General features: G+C 36.1%; 1 long non-coding RNA gene across 1 annotated transcript; it reads right to left on the reverse strand.

Annotated features, from left to right (window-relative positions):
• Positions 1–1,607: 1,607 nt before the first annotated feature.
• LOC122238409 lies at positions 1,608–22,418 on the reverse strand. The gene is made up of 5 exons (XR_006217323.1): positions 22,131–22,418; positions 18,968–19,201; positions 7,330–7,434; positions 5,344–5,390; positions 1,608–1,674 (listed from the first exon to the last, which is right to left on the reverse strand). It is a non-coding gene; the product is annotated as an uncharacterized LOC122238409 (long non-coding RNA).
• Positions 22,419–23,642: the final 1,224 nt, after the last annotated feature.

Raw genomic sequence — 23,642 nt, forward strand, 5'->3', positions numbered from 1 at the left:
TATGTGAAACACACTCAAGGAACATGGATTCCTTCTTTTGCTACAGTTATCAATGTAATCATTGTTTAAAAGAGTAAACATATCAGGTTTACATTAAATATCATGCACATGCAGCCACACACTCATATTCTTTCACTGTCATTCATTCCTCTGAGGATCAAAAATTGGCAAAAGATGGGTACCTGGATGGCTTAGTCCACTGAGTGTCCAACTCTTGGTTTTGGCTCAGGTCATGATCTCACAGTTCATTGGTTTGAGCCCCACATCAGGCTCTGCAGGCTCTATACTCACAGCACTTGGGATTTCTCTCTCCTTCTCTCTCTGCCCCTCCCCCACTTGCACGTGCATGCTCTCTCTCTCAAATAAACTTTTTAAAAAGTGGCAAAAATAATAAAATTATTAGCATTTTTAATGAAAAGTACTGCCTATTGCATTCTGTTGCTAAGAGTCTTCTGCTACAACAAGAATGATGGTAACAACAAAGGGGATACAAGGAAGGTATTAGGGAAGACAGAAGGAAGGAGAGAGATGAGAAAATAAGAAAGTGAAAAGGTGGGAACAAGGAAGGTAGCAAGAAGAGAGACAGAAAGAGGAGACCAAGGAGAGAAAAGGCAGAAGAGGGAAGCTAAATGTGAAAAGGAAGTGTCAAGATGACATTCAGGAGAGTCTGACTTGGCCACCAAATCCCATGGCACAGGGTTCTAACCCTGTGCCCCAAAGCAGTGTCATTGTCAAGTCAGCCCCAAAGCAGTGTCATTGTCAAAATAAAAACATATCTACTCCAAGATTGCTGACAAGTAATGGAGAAACTGTTAGTTCATACATTTCTTTAATACACAACTGAATGAAGCTGACATCCAGAGTTTGGTACAGCCAACTTCTGGATGTTGTTTATGTATTTGTTTAATGACACCTTTAAATGATTCCTATTTTGAGAGTCACTTTTAGAGGCTACACAAGAATCAGCATCTGCAAATGGTGAGAAAGTTCTTGGTTGGTCAAAACTTCAATGAGGAAGAATATGGATATTATATGTATAACTGGAACACTTGCAATGCTTTGCCCACATCTCATTTTGCTGCTTTGATAAAGAAAGAACTACATATTCTGTAAATAATGATGTCCATGTTTCAGATTCAATCCCCTACCAACCATGCAGAAAGATGTCTTGTCCAGTGTTGTGGTTCTTGTTAAAGCCAGGGTATTAAGCCATTCCCCTTTAAACAGTTTTGTCTCAAAAAAGTGTAACAGAATATAAAGATTTTTCTCTACTATTCATATGATTGTTGGATTTACAAAAGAGTATTCTTGAAACACAATAAAACTTAAGGCAAAACTTTTAGAGAAAAGGGATACCCTTTCCCAGAATAACTCAACAGAGTTATTTCATGGGTTAGGTTAATTGGCAGATATTTTTAGCTGAGGTGAATCTTTCTATATATTTCCTGTAGGTGCTATTATAAATACTACCGAAGATATCAAGAGAGAACGTTACCTTCCCAACATCCGTTTCTTTTTTTTCCTTCCTAATAGAATCCTGATTTTGTTTGGATAGCGCTGTCCCCACCCATCCACCCTCCCCCCAACCCAATGACTGAGGGATAACAGACCTCACTGTCAAGTTATTCCTGCTTCACAGAAAGCAGTCAGCACATGACATGGCTCTGGCTCCTGCTGTAAGTAAAGAAGACACTGGTCTACATTTGTCCAATTATAGTTGGGGGAAAGGGTTTTCTCTCATTTAGGAGGTGAGCAAGAATGTATGTTGATTCAGATAGTGCTGGTATTGTATAACCATAAGAGTAGCAAGTCTAAATTCAACACTCTCACACTGAGGATAACAGAGCAGAAATATAGAACATGGATCCTTGATGGTCACCATTGAATTATTGCAGCACCAACCTGACCAAAACTAATTCTACTTCTGGACTTTCTGTTATGTAAGATAATTAACTTTTTTACTGTATAATTTTTTCTTGAATTGGGCTTTTTTATTTGCAGCCAAAAGCATACTAGTTGATCAAACTATGTCCAAGCTCCAGTAGGAAAGCCAGAATTGCACACAGACATCCATGCCAACCTTGCAGTGCTAGGGAAGGTGCTTTTATAGGTTATAGTCAAGAGTTACATGGCCTTCTCAGTGTCCCTGCAGAAAGAAATCTGAAAATAATTGGAAATACTGGAGACTTCTCTCACAGATTCCTTCTATTTAGACAACTTTAAAACTTAAATGTGGACTCACAGTCTTTTCTTTTCTGGCATAGAGGAAATCAATAATGCAAGCTTTGCAAAGGTAAACTTATTGATTTGAGGACAAAGGAAACGATGCTATATAAATTCAACCAAAAAGAGTCTTGGGAAATTCTGATATTCTTTGACAACAATCTACCTTTGAGTTATAGTTTTTTAGCACTAGCTGCCATCAAAATTAAAATGTCAAAATCAGCTTAGTGCCCAAGATAAATGTTCACATTGTTATGACAACCTCTTTTTCAAGTTTAACATCAGAAACCTTAATTTGGGGAGAGTTAATATTTACTTTGGGAGGTTTTTTGGGGGGGGAGGGGGTTGTACAAATTAGACTTGTTTCAATTATTTCCAGAATATCACTATTAGATTTTACATTATCTTTTCTATAAATAAAATATTCTATGATCAAAATCAATTTCCAGTTTAGTAACATAAATCATATGCAAATTTGTTATATATGTGTTTTATATACTGTTCTAGGGAGAAAAATTCTATTTTCATCTGATTCACAAAGGAGTCATGACTCAAAAAGTTAAAGCTATTGCTGGAGACTGAAGAATAACTGTAGGTGGTCAGAGAAATTACCATGAAAAGGTAAAACAGATAGAAGGAATAAAATTAGATGTATTTTTTAAGTTTTGCTGCAGTAAATATAATAGAGGACAGATATATGGAAAGTGCCTCCTGGATATGGCAAGTGGTTATATAGGTATTTGAATCTGTTACAGTTTGTTGTGGGAAACACTACAAACACACAGGAAGCCACTGGAGCCCTTAAGATATTTAATGACAATATATTGTGGTACATGTACAAATTAGATGTATATCTGTCAGTCAAAGTCCTGGCAGGACATTTGAAAACAAAAATGGAGACATTTGGTTCTACAACAACTTTGGTACACATTTTGGGCTAAGATGTATATTTTAGAATCCTTTCCATTTTGTTAATGTTAGTTTTTAGTCATTATACTTCATGTTGACAACTTTTGAATATAAACAAATACATGTTTCATAATCATTAACTTTCTCATAGTAAATCCAATCCTTTTTTCTTCAGGCAAAAATATTCTTCTAGTTCCAGAAACCTGGCTCTACTTTATTACTGTCAAAGAGCGAAATGTTTATGTAAACTTCAAAGACAATTTGCATTGATTCCATTTCCAAACTATACTCTTTCACGTTGGATTCATATTTCTCTTTTAAGTTGTTATGAACATAAATTGTGTGTGGAGTGTGGGTAGGTGCATGGGTGTAGTTTACTGAGCTGATCAATGGAGAATCCACGTACACAGACGATCTCAAGCCACCACCAGCTCATCATGTCTGTGTCTTTTCAGGAACTGACTGAATGGGTTGTTTGGTGCAATGGCAAGTGTTCTGGACTTTAGGTCTGGAGGTAATGGCTATTATTAGTCTTTTCATTAACAAGCTGTAGGACTCTGGCAAGTCCCTTCACCAGCTTATCTTTTATTTCCATAAAAGGGGTTGAGGCACGGAGTCTCTGATGTCACTTCTAGCTTTAAAATTCTGTGGTTCTCACTCACGTCCCTAATTATCATGCCTAATAGAAGCCATAAGTTTTGCTGCTTTAGTTTGAAAGGGCCTTTTTCAAACTGACATTGAGAATGCTAAATATACTATTTTAAAATTTAGATAAAGAAATTAGCAGATGATATTAAAATACAGCAAATCCCCAGTGACTTTTTGAGTCTAACAATTACAGCTTCCCATGAACTTTGACATTTTCCTGAATTGCATAAATTATGTTTATCAATTCGCAGGTAAATATTTATATGCCTAAGTAATGATTCAACAAAACTATGAGAAATGGAGAGGATAATTTACACTCTAGAGTAGATATGTATTTTTAATTCAGCTTCATTGAAGAAACTCTCCTTAATATCCTTAAAATCTTCTTCAATGTCTTAGAACAAAGGAAAGAGCTATTTATCCACTGCAAAGGCTGAAGTATTCCATGCAAGCTATCACATGGGTATTGAAAAAACATTACTGCATTGTATAAATTCCTATGTACTTAATACTTGCTATTCACTGTATTGTGTATTATGTATATTGTTTAATTCTCACAACTGTTCTTTGACATTATCTCCATTATTTCTGGTCTCAAAGAAGTCAAGTAACTTAACCATAGACAACAGCTAGTAAGGGACAGACCCAGGATTTGAACCTAAAATTCTAAAGCCAGTGCCTTCAATCTCGCTACCCTAGTATCTCTGGCAACACTGCCCAGACATATCCACTACATCTCAAATACTTCATCATTTTTCACAGATAAGGAAGCTGTTCACTTAACTTTGCTTTCTCCCTTCAGTGATGCCTCTGCACACTGAACCCCTCCACATGTCCCTCTAGCAACATCCACTGATACCTCAGGAACGAGAACGAAGTAGGTTTGGCCTCAAATGTCAGTGTTCTCAAGCTCTGTAACAGGGCAACTGACACATCAACATGGCATGTCTTTTGACATCAAAAGCCCTATCTCTTTTCTCTTGATTATAGACCACATTTTTTCGTAAATATCTACCTCGTCTCTCCTTCCACCATAATTACCCAATTGTCCCTACTCCAATTTTCTCTAGAAGACATCTACCTTCTAAATGTGCTTTAGAAAAGTTTTGACCTTTACTGGTCTTTGAGAAATAAAGAAAGATTGGAGGCACTGCCCTGGACTAATCCACTTCTGTCTTAGACTGGATCTCTTGAAAACATTCTGAGATGAAGAATTGTGTGCATAAGGATGGTTGGGGAGTGCTCTCAGGAGATACACTGCAAAGAAGTGAGGAAAGGACTGAGGAAAGGAAGACCCAGTGATAGGTCAGCCCTGGGGAGGGGTCTGGGTGCACTATAACCCTGTCAGACTGGTGGATCTAATTTGTGTCTTCAGTTTAATTATGTTTCTCTTCCAGAGAAAGGGCTTTTAAGGTTATAAAGACCAGTCCGAAATCTGACTATGCAGAATTTAAGAGCCTGAGCTTTCTCTCCTGGGAAAATAAATGGAATAAAGAAAGGTTATGAAATATGAAAGTTCTAAAAATAACAGCAGATCAAATAATTTAGTTATATTCTACTTACCATGAAGTTTTCACACCCTGAGCCTCCCTGTGTGAAGTCTGTGTTATCTGATTAGAGAAAGCAGAAAGAGAGAGAAAGAGAGAAGCCATAGGAAAGAGAAGCTTAGTTAAGGATGGCAGACTGCACTGCAAATTCAGAAACGTCTTTAATATGTACAAGAACTGGTGCAAATTCATCTTTTGTTTTCTATAAATAATCCAGGTTTGATGATCTTAAACTATTGGTAAGAATATCTTTCCCTTTCATCTTTCCTGGACTTGAGCCAGGAAAGAGTTAACATATAACTCTTTGTTGTTTCAATTGAATTTAGCAAAACCCAGAAAGAAAATTCCTTCCTAAGGCATAATTAATTTCTACAACATGTTGAAATAAGAGCTGCTAACTTAGGCACATACACATATCCCTATTGCTAGGTTCTCCTGGTTGGATTTTAAAGATATTCTTTCAAAGAATATATAAAAGTATAAATATATTTTTAAAGATATTCTTCCAAAGATAGATAGATAGATAGATGATAGATATATCTCAAGTTCTAGAATAAGGAGGATTTATTTTTAAGGGTTTTTTTAAGTTTATTTATTTTGAGAGAGAGAGAGAGATAGCACAAGCAGGTGAGGGGTAGAGAGAAGGAGAGAAAGAATCCCAAGCAGGCTCTATGCCATTAGCACAGAGCCAGATACAGGGCTTGAACTCATGATCCATGAGATCATGACCTGAGCTGAGATCAAGAGTCAGATGCTTAACTGACTGAGACACCCAGGTGCCCCTAGAATAAGGAGCTTTCACTGACTGAAAGATATTGAGGAAAACATAAAGCTCTTATTTAAAAGTATCAAGTCAAATACATCGGTGGTATAATCTAGGCTGAAAACAATTATTTACTTTTCTCCTGATGGGAGATTATATGATAAATATGCAAATAATGTTGATCAAACTAATATGGTCAAATTAATAATTCTATAAACACTAAAGGTTTAAGGAGTGTTTCCATGTAAAGAATAAAGAGGTATGCATGTATGTATGTATTTAAAACATTTCCCATAAGTTACAGTATCCTGGGAATTATATAAAATGTACTTTTAAGTACATTTTAAGTCTCTAAGGGAATCACAATTAATATTTCATTTTAAATAAATTATGCTAGGAACAGGATATAAACTTGTGGAAGGTATAGTTTATTTGTTTTCTTTATTTATACTACATCCCCAACAGGTGAAACAGTAACTACACAAAATAGGTGCTCAATAACTATCTGTTGAGTTAATAAATTAGGACAAGGCCAGTGAGGACTATAAGACAGTACTAAGAATAAGAAATTATCCTGGCCATTCAATGAATATACTTTGTCTTAGAAAGAGAACTAGCAGATATTTAAAGCAAAAGGAGTTCAATCCAGGTTTGGGTTAACACTAAAACACTATTTACATTTGTCCAAATTCTATTCACAATCTTGGGTTCTTACATAAATGTTCCAAATTCTTTTAAAATAGCACAACAGGCATAAGCCCAGAACCATGACAGCTTTGTTTCAACAGAGAGTTAAGAGATGGCCTGTTTATGAAATATCTTTACCATGAATTATTCATGTTGGGAAATTAACAATATACTTACTAATTCCGCTGTAATGTCTAACTGTGTTATTTGACCAAGACTTTGAAATTGTCTTGGAAAAGCCAGGAGAGAAGTGAGAAACTGGCAAGGAATATCACCCCATGGTGTCACATAAAAACACTAAATACTCTATTATCATCACTATTATATAATGTGCTTTACACTTTACAAAGCAAATTGATATGTTATCTAAACTGATGATCATGACAACCACGTGAATCAGGTAGCAATACTGAATCATGCTGGAAGTTTGGGAGTACTAGTGCCAATCTTCTGCAATCTAACCAATTGAAAATAATGATAACAATAATCATGATCATACTGATCATAACTAGTACCTAAACAGGACTTATTCATGTGCCAAGTGTGACCTACCTGCCTCTACATGTTAGCTCCATTACTCCTCCAACAATCAGAAGCCACCAAATTGGAATCGAGGCATCTGCTTTATTCAAGTTGGTTGGCAAATTCACTTTCCACCTGGTAAAAAAAATAATGCACTTTTTGTCCCTCTCTCCTGGACTGAAAATAACCAGGGAATGACCACGCTGACCTTTCCACCCAGTGTCATGCTATAAAGCTGGAACAGAGAGAACTGACATGTAGCTGGGACAGGCTTATGTGGTCTGATGGTCTGTGTACTGACAACCTGAGCATGAGAGCTCCAGCCTCTCCTGCACCCTGGCAGGTCTGTGAGCTGGGGGAGGGGGTGGGCACAAATGCCAGGCTTTCCCCAATCTCACACTCTCAAGTTTTGTCAGTAGGTGGAAAACTGTTACTGAACATGCTGCTGTTCTCTCCTGGGAAGGAAAGCAGATAACCGCCCCCCGACTATGCCTCCATGGGACACTGCGGGGAAGAAAATGAGTGTTCCGGTCCATCCTGCCCCCAGCATCTCCAACAGCCAAATGAGGGAAACTGAGGACTTATGTAGGCCTAGTTTCTTCCTCAAAGGCAAGGAACTGGCAAGCAGCAAAGACAGGTCTTGAGCCCCTAGCACTCTGACCACAGAGTACACATCATATTTACTCTTCACTATACTAGAAACCTTGCACTCCGACAAGTTTGATGAACACTGAGAGGCAAACATTCTAGAAGTCAAACTCTTGAATGCTCTTCTGGAAATGTTTTCATGCCCTAACCAGATACTCTTTTCCCATAATTTCTTGTCAAATGTGCTGAAAACATGTCACTGAAACCATTTCTTTCCAAGCCAAGTTAAGAGATAGAGTAAACAACAAAAAAGGAAAGGAAAAAAAATTGTAATTATAGTTCATCTCACAACGGCATATTTAAAATTTGACTCAACCTGACTTTGGTGTATTTCCATTACTCTATAAGTACTCATTATATTAAAACATCTGTTCATAGAGTTACCATGTGTGCCAAAAGCACTAATATTTTGCTTTCCTAAATATCAGACTCAGGAACAGATGTTACTTTATTCTCTTTGTATTTTGTCATCAGTCTTCATTCAACAGGTATCCCAATATGGAACTGTTGTTAGTTTGCTTTCCAGTAAACATATATATATATATATATATATATATATATATATATATATATACACACACATAATTAATATGTGCTGGGTCTTAAAGTGTTTATGTACTGCTTATTAACAAGCTCAAACTGTAGACCATGAATAAATTTGACTGCATTTTGTGAAAAGCAGCTCAGAGTCTTGAACTTCCTAGTGAGAGTAGAATTATATCATCTTCCACCCTGGAAGACAATTTTATATTTTACATACATGTATTTTGTAACCACTACCACTGTTATTTACTATTTGTGCTGTTATGGAAGGGAAGAAAGTTACATCACTTCCTTGCTGTGATTCTTATAAACAATAAAAAAAGTAGCATTAAGGGTCACAATTCTATCAGTTTTCTGATAAGAGCTTCAGTTCATAAGCATGGTGATTGGAAGAATTTGTTTTTCTCTAGGCAGAACTGGAATTGAAATTAGATTGAATCAAGACGATAGTCCTCAATACCTTTGCTGCCATTTAGAAAGATAATTATTAATTTTTTTATTTCTAGGAAAAAAAAACTTAAGATTTTCAGATATCAATCTAGGCTAGTTGCTAGTGATTTATCATAATCAGTCATAACTCTGGACTGAGTCCAGACACCGCCTCTGAATCCTCCGCCCAGCACTCCAGCATCTAGGACCCATGGGTTGGAGTTTATATGAGGTGAAACTATTTGCCTTTCCTATTACATTTGAAGTACCTCACCTGTGGCAGTTTAAAAAGGAAAAAAAAATAAATATAATCCTATAATATTTACAGAGGTATCAGTGCCCTTTCAAATTCTGATTAGTGCTACTAATCCTTATAGACTCTTTCAACATTTTGCAGGAAAATAGTGAAATCTAATTAACTATATTCTAGAAGGGACTGTGACTGATAATAGCTTAGCAACTAAAAGGGTTCATCAAGTTTAAAAGAAACATAACAAAGCCCCTGTTAAATATTTGAAAAATGGCACCAGTATAACCAAGGAAATGATTTTTTCATTTAATTTAGTTTTAACTTAAAGGAAATGATTTTTTAATTTAATTTAGTTTTAACTTAAACAGTCATGTATGGCTGCCATATTGGGTAGCACAGGTATATAAAATCTTGTTTTACCTTCATAATAACCTTGTGAAGCAGGTCATCTCCACTAAAAAGAGAAAGAAGTACAGAGATATTAAGTGACTCGCCAGCATTACAAAGCTGGAAAATGACCAAATGTATACTTGAATCCAATTCTCTGGAAATCCAAGTTCTCAATTCTTTTGATGGTACCACATCAAGCTCAAGGTAAGTATGAATAAAGAGAGGACAACCCCGCAAAACTAGTGATTGTACACAACCCTCTGAAAGTTCACAAGGGAAGTATAGTACAAAGAACTAACTGTCAAAATATGCTATTTTATCCTACTTATAAGCTAACAAATAAGCGTGCCACAGTTTTATGGAAACCACATAGAAAACAGGAGATTCCTGAGTCAGAGAGTAAGGACTTTACTATAGCAATAGCAGTAGCCAGAGTATTAGCATTTTCTTGTACCAATTTCCCAAGCCCAAATTCACACAGAGTGATGCCAAGAAGGTCAGCTGACTCTCACATGCAGTGAGTGCATTACAGGCTGCATACTGAGTTTAGGGAACTCAAATATTTTGTAATGGGCATTAAGCATCCTGCTCATTACTCCAAAGCAGGCATTATCTTTATCATACTAGACAATAAGCATGCCTCCCTTCCCCAATCCCTACCTTTCAAGACTATTCTCTATGCAAATATCCTTGAAATTGATAGTATGGAACAAAGGCAATCTCAAGATTTGCATAAATGTGAGAGACCACACACCACCCATGACAAGTGACAAACTGGGAGAAAACCACCCAAGGAAAGAGAGACATGGCTAAATATCAACATGAGAGTTAAAGTGAACAGATAAATGTGTATGTTTGATAGAAAGATTATGTGTCCAAAGTAAAAAACAGAAAATTAATGTTGAAACTACAAAATTAAGGTGAAAGTAAATTTGAAAAATAATAGTGCCATATAAATGTCAAGAAACATTGGCATTTTTATGGGGCATCAATAGATGCCCATTTACAAATATAATTTCTCCAAAACTAGAGGCTACTTCACTCTTGGAATTGAATTGTAAATATATGCACATACCCCTCTTCCAGCCACCATAAAATTGTAGCATAAAAATCATAAGACATTAGATCTGAGAGATGGTCAGAAATAATGAAGTCCTGGTAACACAGGGAAACTGAGATCCAAAGGCATAGAGTGTCTTTTTCAGGGCCACACAGCCAACCATCAATAGATCTGAGATGCATTCACAGGAGTCTCTACTCTTGGCCCCTCCATTTCATTATAACACACTACCTCTTGCTTCTCAGCAAGAAGTAGATTGAGCCTCCCACACCCCCCAAAAAAGATACTTGCAAACCTCCCTCTTGTAGAACATGCCCTTGGAACTAGTTGGAGCAGAGCCAAGTGGTCTGAGTTAGCAATGCTTCCCCAGGTGGAAGCCCAGTAGGAAACCTTAGTCCTGCAGATGGCTTAAATGCTCATTCCCTTGAGTCTGCCACAAAGGCACATTGCACTGCAGAAGATTTAAAAGAAAATTGTGTGCACAGCACAGGAACAAGCCCAGATCTTCCCTGAAGAATTGAGTACTTCAGTAATATCATTAAAGCTGGGTCAAAAAAACATCATTTCATTTTTTTAATATGCTAATTTAACCTCAGGCACCAGCTCACTTAAATGAAAGGCACTTCATAAAGTTCATTTTTATTATTCTCAGCTGAAAAGTAAACAACACTTCTACAGGTGTCCTTCATATTAAAAGGCTTTATTTGCTGGCAATAGAGACTCTCTATTGACTAAAAACCTTATCTATACTTCACAGAGCAGATTGTTTTTCCCCAACACCCTTCAAAGAGGTGTAGCCTGTCCATTCTGGACAAAGGAAAATAGTGTGATAAAAGAGACAATGTATCAACAGCCAACTGAAAGAGCTCTTGATGGCCAATGCTGGAACAATTTAAGCAGCAAAATAATGCAGTATTCAATTAAAAAGTATAAAATAAATATTCATAAGTCTATATTGATAAACAAATAATGTAACTAGGCATCAACAGCACTTTTATAAAGATAATTGTCCCAAAACTAGAGGCTATGGTTTTCTTTGGACTGAGTCATAAATGTACAGACATATAAGTACAAATATAAATTACTGAATAAGTAGAATAAATGGTAGAGGAGAGACAAATCTTCCCCACAGAAGAATTCTAAATAATATATACACATATTCTCCCCTCCAGGAGGTGGCGCTTAATTCCCTACCCTGGAGGGTGAGCTACACTTAGTGACTCACTCCCAAAAATTAGAGCAGGGAAAGGGAAAAACAGTCCCTTTGCTGTGGAGAGTCCTGGAGAGAGCTGTCTTAACCAAGTGATGAAGGTTAACATCACCAGTAATGCCATGTGGATATGATGTACTCTGATGTGAGGTAATGAGAAGGTATTCTTCCCAAATCCCATAACCCCAGACTAACCATGATAAAGACATCAGACAAACCAAGATCAGGAGACATTCTACAAAATACTTGGCCAGTACTCCTCAAGACCATCAAAGTCATGCAAATCAAACAGAGTGAGAAATTATCACAGACCAGAGGAGACTAGGAAAATGTGACAACTAACTATGATGTGTCCTGCAATGAAACAGAAAGAAGGCATTAATGGAAAAGCTGGTTAAATCCAACTAAGGTCTGGAGTTTAGTTAATAGTGATGAATATTGTTGCTTTCTTAGTTTTGATAAATGTACTCTGTAATGTACGATGTTAACAATGGGTAAAACTGGGTGATGGATATACAGGAACTCTGTACTATCTTCACAACTTCTCTATAAATATAAAATTATACCGAAACAAAAAGTTTATGTAAAAAAAAATAGATGGTACAAATTTATCTCATCATATGCTGTCTGTCTGAAGCATGGCAGAATTCTATAGCTAATGCATTGCCCAATCCAAGACGCACATTTTAAAAAAGGTTTGGGGAAGCTGAATGAGTTTAACAGCCAGGGGTGGAGTGGAAACAGCACACTGCACAATAAAAGGAAAAGCAATGTTGGGGTCCTGGGTGGCTCAGTCGGTTAAGCATCTGACTTTGGCGCAGGTCACGATCTCGTGGTTTTTGAGTTCAAGCTCTGCATGGGGCTCTGCACTGACACTGTGGAGCCTGCTTGGGATTTGCTGTCTCCCTCTCTCTCTGCCCCAGTCCCACTCTCTCTCTCTGTCTCTCAAAATAAATAAACTTTTTTAAAAAAGGAAAATCAATGTTTGTTCTTCACTGAATAACCTGAGTATTATTTATAATAATTATTTGTAGTAATCTGAGAAACAGAATGTGTTCTGAACATAACAAAAATTGAGGCTCTCCTTTATAGGTCAGCAAAAGTACTAAGGTAAAAGCCCAAACCAGTAAACTAACCAGATTTCAAAGAAACAAAAGTGTGCTAGCTATACAATAGTGTCTATGTTTAATAGCATAAAAGACTCAAATTAAAAACATAAGTTTTAGACAAACCTTCAAATTTGAGAAACTTCTCTAAATTCTCTTTACTCTAGAAGTTATCTAGGATATTATAACAATATCTGAAATTTATATTATCATCTCCAAAATAGTAAAATCATTTTGCCCATAAGTCATAGCCCCTTCCTGCCACCCAGTTCTCTAAATTACTTCCTTTTCCCAAGAAAAGGCCTTTTCCCACACAGGCCATCCTCTGCTTTCAACCTTGAAGGTTTCAGCCCCAACCTAAACTCCACCACACCCCCATCCTCACTCATCACCTAAATCCCTTAGCTTTGTCAAAGAAATCTCAACCATCTCTTCCTTTAGACATCTTTTTGGATTTGTCTTCTAAACAATAATCCCTTCAAAATGACTTTGTAAATGAATGGAAGTGACTTGGTTAAAAAAAGGCATATATGTGCTTTCCACATAAATTTTATATAGATGGGGAAAACTTCCTTGCTCTTTTTCTCCTCATCTTTTCATATAATTGTGTTTCCAAAAGATACAAGAAAGGCATGAGCATAACCTGTAATACATGTGGCATGAATTTTCTTAAAAACAGTCCTTAAAGTCAAATTCGACTATGAATTCTATGTTAGGGGGACTGACAAATGCATAATATTCTGATCAGTATATATGAGGTTTACATTTTGTTTCATCACTTTTATTGCTGAAGAATACATTTTAAAGGGATGGATTAAATATTCAAAGACACAAACACTAGTAAATACCTTTTAGTTCAATATGAAGATAACAAACCCATTAGTATATCTACATATGAGTATGCTCAGCAAACAGGAGACTGAACAAATGTTTATTGAGTACCTCATGTTACAGGAAATGTGCAAGCACTTTGGCAAATGCTGTCTCATTTCCTTTTTTTCTATAAATATGTGAGGTCAATATAATTATCCTCATTTTTCAGGTTGTAAAACCAAACATCCAGAGATTAAATCACTCAAGGATGTGTTACTTAAGGTAAATAATTAGTTCCTTTAAGTGATAAGCCCCAAAGTATCAGTGACTTAACACAGTAAAATGCTATTTCTCATTTATATCACCATCTAATGCAAGTCAGAAGGAGAAGGGGTTGCATTCTGCCCCACCTCGTCATTCAGAGACACCCCCCCCCCCAGGATACTTCCATCCCATCCACTAGTGGATGGAGATTGAGAGCTAGGATAGTACATTAAAAGTTTTTGTACACCAGGCCTAGAAATGGCACATACCACTTATGCTCACCTTCCATTCCCCAAAAATGATCCCTCTTCTGTTAACAGGGAAAGAATGGATGTTTTCTCCCTAAGGTAGGGAGAAGCTAAAGAAGGATGCTCTCACTACTAATAATCAACATAGTACTGGAAGGTCTAGCTACTTCAAAAAGGCAAGAAAAGCAATACAGATAAGAAAGAACAAAGTGTTCCTATTTGCAAATGACATGATCATCTATGCAGAAAACACCAGAGTCTACCAAAAGAGTCCTATAACTAATAGGTGAGTAAGCAAGATCAAAACACAAAATAAATCACATTTCTGTATCCTAAAAATAAACGTGTCAAATCTGAAATTAAAGAAACAATGCCATTTACAATCCCTCCAGAAAAAACTAGTAAGATGCTTAGGTATAAATTTACCATCACATGCACAGAACTTGGATGCTGAAAATCATAAAGTGCTAAAAAAATCAAACAAAAGGATACTTGATTAAATAGAAAGTAAATACAAAGATGGTAGAATTAAAAACAAGCACATCAATAATTACATTATGTGTAAATAATCTAAACATCCTAATTAAAAGGCAGAGAAAGACTGGACAAAAATGCAAGAGGCTATCTATAAGATATCTATATCTTATAGATAGAGGCTATCTATAAGAAACCCACTAAGTATAAAGACATAGATAGGTTAAAAGTAAAAGTACAGAAAAAGATATACCATGCAAACATTAATTAAAGCTGGAGTGGCTTTATTAAAATCATACAAAGTAAACATCAGAACATAGAACACTGGGGACAAACAGAGGTATATAATGATATAACGGTCAATTCATCAAGAAGACATCAATTCTAAATGAGTATATATCTAATAACTTACTTTCAAAATACATGACTCAAAAATTGACCTAACCAAAAGAGGAGATTAGCATATCTAAAATTATAGTTACAGATTTTAACCCTTCTCTCAACAATTGACAGAAAGTTGACAAAACATTGGCAAAGGTATAAAAAATTTGAACAATTCTGTCAAGCAAATAACATGGAAGAATCACAGAATATACATTCTCTTTAACATACACATAACATCACCACAGAGACTATAAGCTGAGCCATAAAATAAGTCCGAATAAATTTCAAATGACTGAAATCATACAATGTTTTATAAGCCTGAGTATGACGGAATTAAAAGTCAATTTTAAAAGAACATATAAAATCCTTATTTTCGAAGTTAAGAAGTGCACTCCTAAATGTTGCATAAGCCAAATAAGAAACCACGAAGATATTACAAAACATTTCTGACTAAACAATAATGAAAATACAAATACTAAAATGTATAGGGTGCAGCTAAAATAGTGCTTAGAGCAAAATTTATAATTCTAAATGCTTACATTGTTGGTGAAAAAAAGTTTTAAACTAATTTTCTTAGCTTCTACATTAAGAGACTAGAAAAAGAAGAGTGAGTTAAACCAAGGTAAGGAAAGGAAGGAAATCATAAATATAAAGGCTAAAAGTAATTAAAGAATAGATAATAGAGAAAACCAAGTCATTCAGAAGCTGATTCTTTGTAAAGATTAATACAATTGAAAAATCCTTACCTAGATTGATCAAACCAATAGCAAGAATGAAAGAATATCACAAAGATATTACAGGCATTAAAAGAACATGAAAGGAATATTATGACTAACCTTATGACTATGAATTTGACAACTAAGATTAAATTCTTAGTTAATTAAACTAAGATTAAATGGAAAAATTCCTTAAAGGATATAAGTTACCAAAAGTGATACAAGAATAAACAGAAATCCCACAAAGCCCAATATATGGTGTTTTGGTGTTGCTGTTTATGGGTTTTTTTTATTTGAGTAAAGAATTTGTACTTAAAAATCTCCCACAAGGAAAACTCAAGTTCCAAAGAGATCCACAAGTACATTCCATCAAATATTCACAAAAGAAATGACATTGATATTTCTCAAAACCCTTCAGAAAAATTTTTAAACTCATTTTTTAAAAGACAGCATAGCCTTGATACCAAAACTCACAAATTAATACAAGAAAAGAAATTTTCAGACAAATATCACTCCTTAACATAAATGTAAAACTCCTTAACAAAAAATAGCAAATCAAAGTCAGCAATAGATGTTTTTTTAAAAAACAATACATCGAAACTAATTATGATGTTTTTCCAAGACTTGGAAGTTTTTCTAAGACCGCAAGATTGTTTTAACATCCAAAAATCAATTACTGTGATTCACCACATTAACAGAATAAAGAAATCACAAAACCATCTCAGTAGTTGAAAAGATACATTTGATTAAATTAAATGCCCACTTATTATAAAAACTATCAGCAATTTAGGAATAGAAGAAAATTTCCTCAAACTAATAAAAGGGATCTAAGAAAAACTTGTAGTTAATATATTAATGATAAATGATGAACATTTCCCCCATGTATATTGGGAAGAAGATAAGAATGTCTGTCCTTACCACTTCTAATCAGCATTTTTTAAAGGACTATTTATTTATTTATTTAGAGACAGCACACAAGCAGGGAAGGGGGCAGAGTGAGAGAAAGAGAATTTTTTTTTATTTATTTAGTGTTTAATTTACATCCAAGTTAGTTAGCATATGGTGCGACAATGATTTCAGGAATATATTCCTTAATGTCCCTTATCCATTTATACCATCGCCCCTCCCACAATCCTTCCAGTAACCCTCTGTTTATTCTTTATATTTAAGAGTCTTTTATGTTTTGTCCCCCTCCCTGTTTTATATTCTTTTTACTTCCCTTCCCTTATGTTCATCTGTTTTGTATCTTAAAGTCCTCATATGAGTGAAGTCACATATTTGTCTTGAGAGAAAGAGAATCTTTTTTTAAATTTTTTTTTTACTGTTTATTTATTTTTGAGAGAGAGAGGCCGAGTGTGAGTAAGGGAGGGAGGGCAGAGAGAGAGAGAGGGAGACACAGAATCTGAAACAGGTTCCAGGCTCTGTGCTGTCAGCACAGAGCCCAAATGTGGGGCTCGAACCCACAAACCATGAGATCATGAACCGAGCCAAAGTCAGATGCTTAACGGACTAAGCCACCCAGGCAGCCTGACAGAAAGAGAATCTTAAGCAGGCTCCACACTCAACATACAGCCCAATAGTATGGGCTCAATCCCAAGACCCTGGAATCATGACCTGAGCCAAAATCTAAAAAGAGTTAGATGCTCAACTGACTGAGCCAAACAGGCACCCCCTATTCAGCATTTCACTGTAGTACTAGTCAGTATAACATGGCAAGACAAAGAAATAAAAGAAATAAAACTGTCTCTGTTTGCAAATGAAATGAATGTTTTCACAGAAAGATCATAAGAATCTACAAAATATCTACTAGGATTGATAAGAGTATTTAACAAGATCACAGATTGAAAATCAATATCCAGAAATCCACTGTATTTCCCTATGCAAAAAATAAAAATGGAAATTGAAATACAAGTACCATTTACAAAAACATCAAAAATATTATAATGCATAGGGATATTTCTCTTTTTGCTACTTGATTATTAGTTTATAGAAATGCTACCAATTTATACACCCTTAGGTTTATTGCAGCATTATTTATAATAGCCAACATATAGAAGCAACCCAAGTGTCCACTGACACACAAATACATAAAAAGATGTTGCATAGATACAGATAAATAGATAGATATAGATAGATATAGATACAGATATAGATATACACAATGGAATATTATGCAGCAATAAAAAGGTTGAGTTTTGTTTTGTTTGCCATTTGTGACAACATGGATAGACCTAGAGGGTATTATGCTAAGTAAAATGAGTCAGACTGAGAAAGACAAATACCATATGATTTCACTCATATGTGGAATCTTAAAAACAAAACAAATGATTAAACAAACAAAAAGGACAATCAGACCTATAATACAGAGAACAAACTGATGATTTCCAAAGGAACGGTGGGTGTGTGGGATAGGTAAAATGGGTGAATGGGTGAGAGATATAAGATTCCAGTTACAAAACAAATAAGTCATAGGAATAAAAGGCACAACATAAGGAATACAGTCAATGATGTTGTAACAGCAGTGTGTAGTGACAAATGATAGCTACACTTGTGGTGAGCATAGCATAACATATAAACTTGTCAAATCACTACACTGTACACCTGAAACTAATGTAACGTGTGTCAACTATACTCAAATTTAAAAATTAAATAAAAAATACAGGCCTCTCCCTGCCTCTCTCTCTCTCTCTCTCCCTCAAAAATGAATAAATAAATAAACAAACATACATTTAAAAAAAAAAAAGAATAGAGTGACACATACAGTTGACTGATTTTTGACAAAGACACCAAAGCATTTCAATTGGGGAAATAAAGTCTTTCCTACAAAAGTTGCTGAAATAACCAGACACCCATATTGGGAAAAAAGATAAACCTTAACACTAACCTCATATCCAAATGCTAAAATGTATTCAAGATAGATCATGAACTGTTGATTTACAAATTCAGGAATTTCTCAGTTGAAATCTGAAATTGGCCCCTGAATGGAGGGCAAGCAGAGTCTAAGAGACAGACCACTCCAGATTGGTAGGCGGCAGGTTTAATAGGAAAGGAAAATTACACAGGAGGCTTGTCTGCCCATGAGAAGAGTAGACCTCCACACCCATCCTCCAGAATCTTTATATAGAAGCCTTACCTGGGTTCAGTAATGCATTCCATCCAGACAGTCTCATCTACAAATTTTTCTCTCAAGGCTGCATCCTTCAAAACGGTTCCCACTATGGGAATGGGTAGGCTGAGCACACATTCCAAGGATAGGGGAAGGTAGGTGGTGAGATGCCTCTGGTTGTCTGGATCCAGCTTACAAGTCAATCAGTGGTCATGTCCCCTGATGACCTCTTCCCACATGAAAGCTAAAGATTTTAATCTTCTAGAAGAAAATACAGAAAAACATTTTTGTGAACTTGAAGTCATTTCTTTGACACAGGAAGCTCTAATCATAAAGAAAAAATAGAGAACTTAGACTTCATCAAAATTAAAATCTTCTCATCAAAATAGATCATTAAAAAACATAAAAGCAAAGCTAGAGTAGAAGAAAATGTTCACAAAACATTCTTCTGACAAAAGACTTGTGTCCAGAATATATAAACATCTCCTAAAACTCTATGTATTGTTTTGTTTGATTTTTACAATGATAGTATTTTCCTGTTATTATGAATATAATAACCTTATAATAATCACATATCATGTCTCAATCACAATTTACATAAACAAGAAAAAAAACAATGAACTCCACAATCCAGTATCTCCTGGGCACCTTCCTTTGCTCTCATTGAAGAACAAACCGAGAAACTACTATGTACCCCTTTCTTTCCTATAACAGGCCAAGGAGAAGCTTTATGAAGGCTGAGGAAGTGAATTTAAAACAATTAGAGAGATAAAATTAGTAATATGAGGGCAAGCAGCTACTCCAAAAATTTGAAAAAAAAAAAAAAAAAGAAATTAGCACCCATTGAAGATTTTTTTCTTTTTTTATTGAAGTATAGTTGACGTGCTATTCAACATTAGTTTCAGGTATACAACATAGTGATTCAACATTTATATATATTATTAAGTGGTCACCATGGTAAGTCTCATTACCATCTATCACTATACATAGTTACTACAATATTATTGACTATATTCCTTAATGCTGCACTTCATATCCCATGACTTACTCATTTTATTATTGGAAGTTTATACCTCTTAATCCCCTGCACCTACTTCATCCTCCCATTCTCCTCCCCTCTGGCAACCACCAGTTTGTTCTCTGTAGTAGAGTGTGTTTTGTGTTGTTTTGTGTGTTTTATTTCTTAGATCCTACATTAGTGATTTTTAAAATTTAATTATTTGAAGAAATTAGGGCAAAATGAAAATAATCAAAGAAGAGATGAAAGAATATTTATGGTAAATCATAAAGAGTTGTTGAAAACTGGGGTGACTGGGTGGCTCAGTTGGTTAAGCCTCCCACTTTGGCTCAGGTCATGATCTCATGGTTGGTGGGTTCAAGCCCCGCGTCGGGCTCTGTGCTGACAGCTCGGAGCCTGGAGCCTGCTTTGGATTCTGTGTCTCCCTCTCTCTGTCTGCCCTCCCCCGCCAGCGCTCTGTCTCTGTCTCTCTCTCAAAAACAAATGAACATTAAAAAAAATTTTTTTTGAAAAAGAGTTGTTGAAAACCAAGACTACGTAAGATGGTGAAATTAAAAGTAAGTGTGCTAGGGGCGCCTGGGTGGCTCAGTCTGTTAAGCATATGACTTCGGCTCAGGTCATGATCTCACAGTCTGTGAGTTCGAGCCCCACATCGGGCTCTGTGCTGACAGCTCACAGCCTGGAGCCTGCTTCGGATTCTGTGTTTCCATCTCTCTCTGCCCCTCCCCTTCTCATGCTCTGTCTCTGTCTCTCTCAAAAATAAATAAACATTAAAAAATTAAATTAAAAAATAAGTGTGCTAGAGGTACATGGGTGGCTCATTTAGTTGCGCATCCAACTCTTGATTTCAACTCAGGTCATGATCCCAGGGTCATGGGATCAAGTCCTGCATTGGGCTCCAAGCTGAGCATGGAGCCTTCTTAAGATTCTCTCTCTCCTCTGCCCCCTCCCCTCCTCACAGCTCTCTCTCTTGCTCTCTCAAATAAATAAATAAATAAATAAATAAATAAATAAATAAAATAAAAATTAATTAATTAATTAAATTTAATCTAAAAATGAGTGTGCTCATGACCTATCCCTGGTGTTCTGCCACTGGGGTAGTATACTAAATCAGAGGCTCTGAAGCATCTCAGTAAATGAAAGCAGTATACCCCGACCCATTTGGTTTACAGTGATTCTCCCTATTTGTAATTTCAATGAAAAACTATTTAAATATGGCTTTGGACTGCACTGGTATTTTCCATGTCATAATCAGAACAGAAACTAAATTTTATAAACCTCCCCCCATTAACTCCTGATAGGATATGTCCATTTTTCGCTGTGATTATTGCAGTTAATTTTCCATCCCAGCGGACTAATGCAAGCTTGGTGTATTGATATTAGTGTTTGGATTGTTCTGCAGCATGTGTTTTGAGTTAAGTGTTACATAGTTCCTCCTCTCCTACTATGTTAAAGGCAAAAGAGACTTAAATTTTGGGGGGCTATTTAACAAGCATTGCTCTAATTAGAAATGATACTACCTCTAGAAAAAATTTTAAAAAAAGAAAAAAGAAAAAAAAAAGAAATCATACTACCTCCTAAGGAATTGCTAGTGATTATAAAACCATGTGCTATTTCCTTAACAAGGTAAAGGAACCAAGACAATTGAAGTTGGATCATTTCCTGAGTATGGCTATATCTTTTTCCCTTTCATGATCCCCAATGTAATCCCTGAAATTCCTCAGAGAATTCTACCTACCTGGTGCCCCCACCCCACTGACTCCCTGCCTATTCCATCACTGCTTTCCTCCTTCCTCTTTTACATTTCACTCACTCCAGAAATGCTCTCTGCCCCAATATAAAGTATATTGGGTGTAGCAGCAAAGAAAACCGTAAACAGTCCAGTTTAAAAAGACAATCTCTCATCCTAAAAAGAAAACAACCTTGACCCCACATCTCCCCCCATAGCTACCTTATTTCTCTGTTCCCCTTTTCAAAGGCAAAACTCTTGAAATACTTGTTCTTATCCAATCCTCTATTTCCTTCCTTCCCATTCTTTCTTAAAACTACCACATTCAGACTTTCATCTCCACCACTGCACCAAATGGGTCCTGTCAAGGTCATCAGTGTCATCCACATTGCCCAGCCCAATGATCAAGTCCTCGTCACCCACCACCTGTCAGCAGCACTTACACAGCTGATTGCTCTTCATGCACTTTCTTCACTTGGTCTTGGGATTATCTCCATCATTCTCCTCCACCTCAACAGCTGTTCTCTGTTTCACTGGTTCCTCCTTTCCTTCCTGACCTTTGATTAGTGAAAAGCTCCAAGGTGCAGTTCTCAGACTTGTTCAATCTGTACTTGCTCCCATGTCATCCCACCCAGTGATTCGAAAGACTGCGTTCCACATGGTGTTATGGAACAAACTTTAAGATAGATGTTAAATGAAAAAAAGATAAAAGATGGAAAGCTGGATATGTGCAGGAATTTGGAGTGACTGACAACACAAGGATACAACACTCAACTCCTGTTCTGAAAGGCCTGGGCACAAAATAAACCAGGGAGTCACATTAAAGAGCTGACAATATAGCCTCAACCGGTAATGTTTTTGCTAATTTAACTGGAGGCAGCTAAAAAGATGAATCAGGCATACATCCCACCCTCCAGAATGTATAGTCTTCTGGGGGGGGGGGGGGGAATGAAAAATAAATAGTGACAAAATAAGGAAGAAAATGATGTCACTGGAGAAATGACAGGATGTATGGAAGCTCAGATAAATAGACCAGCTTTTAATTTTTTTTAACGTTTATTTATTTACTTTGAGAGAGACAGAGAGAGCAGGGAGGGGCAGAGAGAGAGAGTCAGGGGAGGAATCCCAGTCAGAGTCTCTGCTGTCAGCAGAGCCCAATGTGGGGCTCAAACTCACAAATCCTGAGACAATGACCTGAACTGAAATCAAGGGATAACTGACTGAGTCACCCAGGCACCCCTAGAGCAGCTTTTAAAAGCTTGATAAAGCTGAATTATTTGATTTTTGTTTTACTTGATACTTTGAAAATAACATTTCCTAATTATCTCTATTATCAAACTAAAACTTCTGAAGTTTTCTGTCTCTTCTCCATGCTACTCTCCAAACTCTCAATCTTCCGATCAGAATGGAAAAGCCTTTTTATTTAGAACTGCTCTCCCAACAAACCTCAAGAACTCAAGAAAAACATAACTTAGGATTAATTTTTGCAGAAAAAAAAAGAATTTTCCTTCATTTAAAGAGAAAGGGGTTGGACAGAGAAATAAACACGTGGGACACAGGGGGAAATGTAGTGAGGTTGCCCCAAGCTGATGATGGCTCAGCAACAACCCGGGTCTCCCTGATTCCAAAGCCCATATACTTTCAATGCTACAGCCTGTCTTAGATATAAATGTAAGTTTAAACTGATTATAAAAGAAGGGTAAAAAACCAGTGGAGACGAAAACATTTAATTTACAAAAAGGAGGGGATTGTTGGCAGAACAAGTCCCATGGAAGAACTAGAGAAACATACGAATTTCAAAAAAGGGTACATCCACAGAAATGCTGTAGAAGCATAATGACAACAGAGAGGCAGAATGAATCTCATTTCACTGCAGAAAAATAAAGACTGTCTTAAAAACAACTGCCCCATTTTTGGTCTTTAGTGAAATCATTTTCTTTTACTTTCCATATCTA

Source organism: Panthera tigris, chromosome B2 (genome assembly GCF_018350195.1).
Source record: "Panthera tigris isolate Pti1 chromosome B2, P.tigris_Pti1_mat1.1, whole genome shotgun sequence".
Taxonomy (NCBI): Eukaryota; Metazoa; Chordata; class Mammalia; order Carnivora; family Felidae; genus Panthera; species Panthera tigris.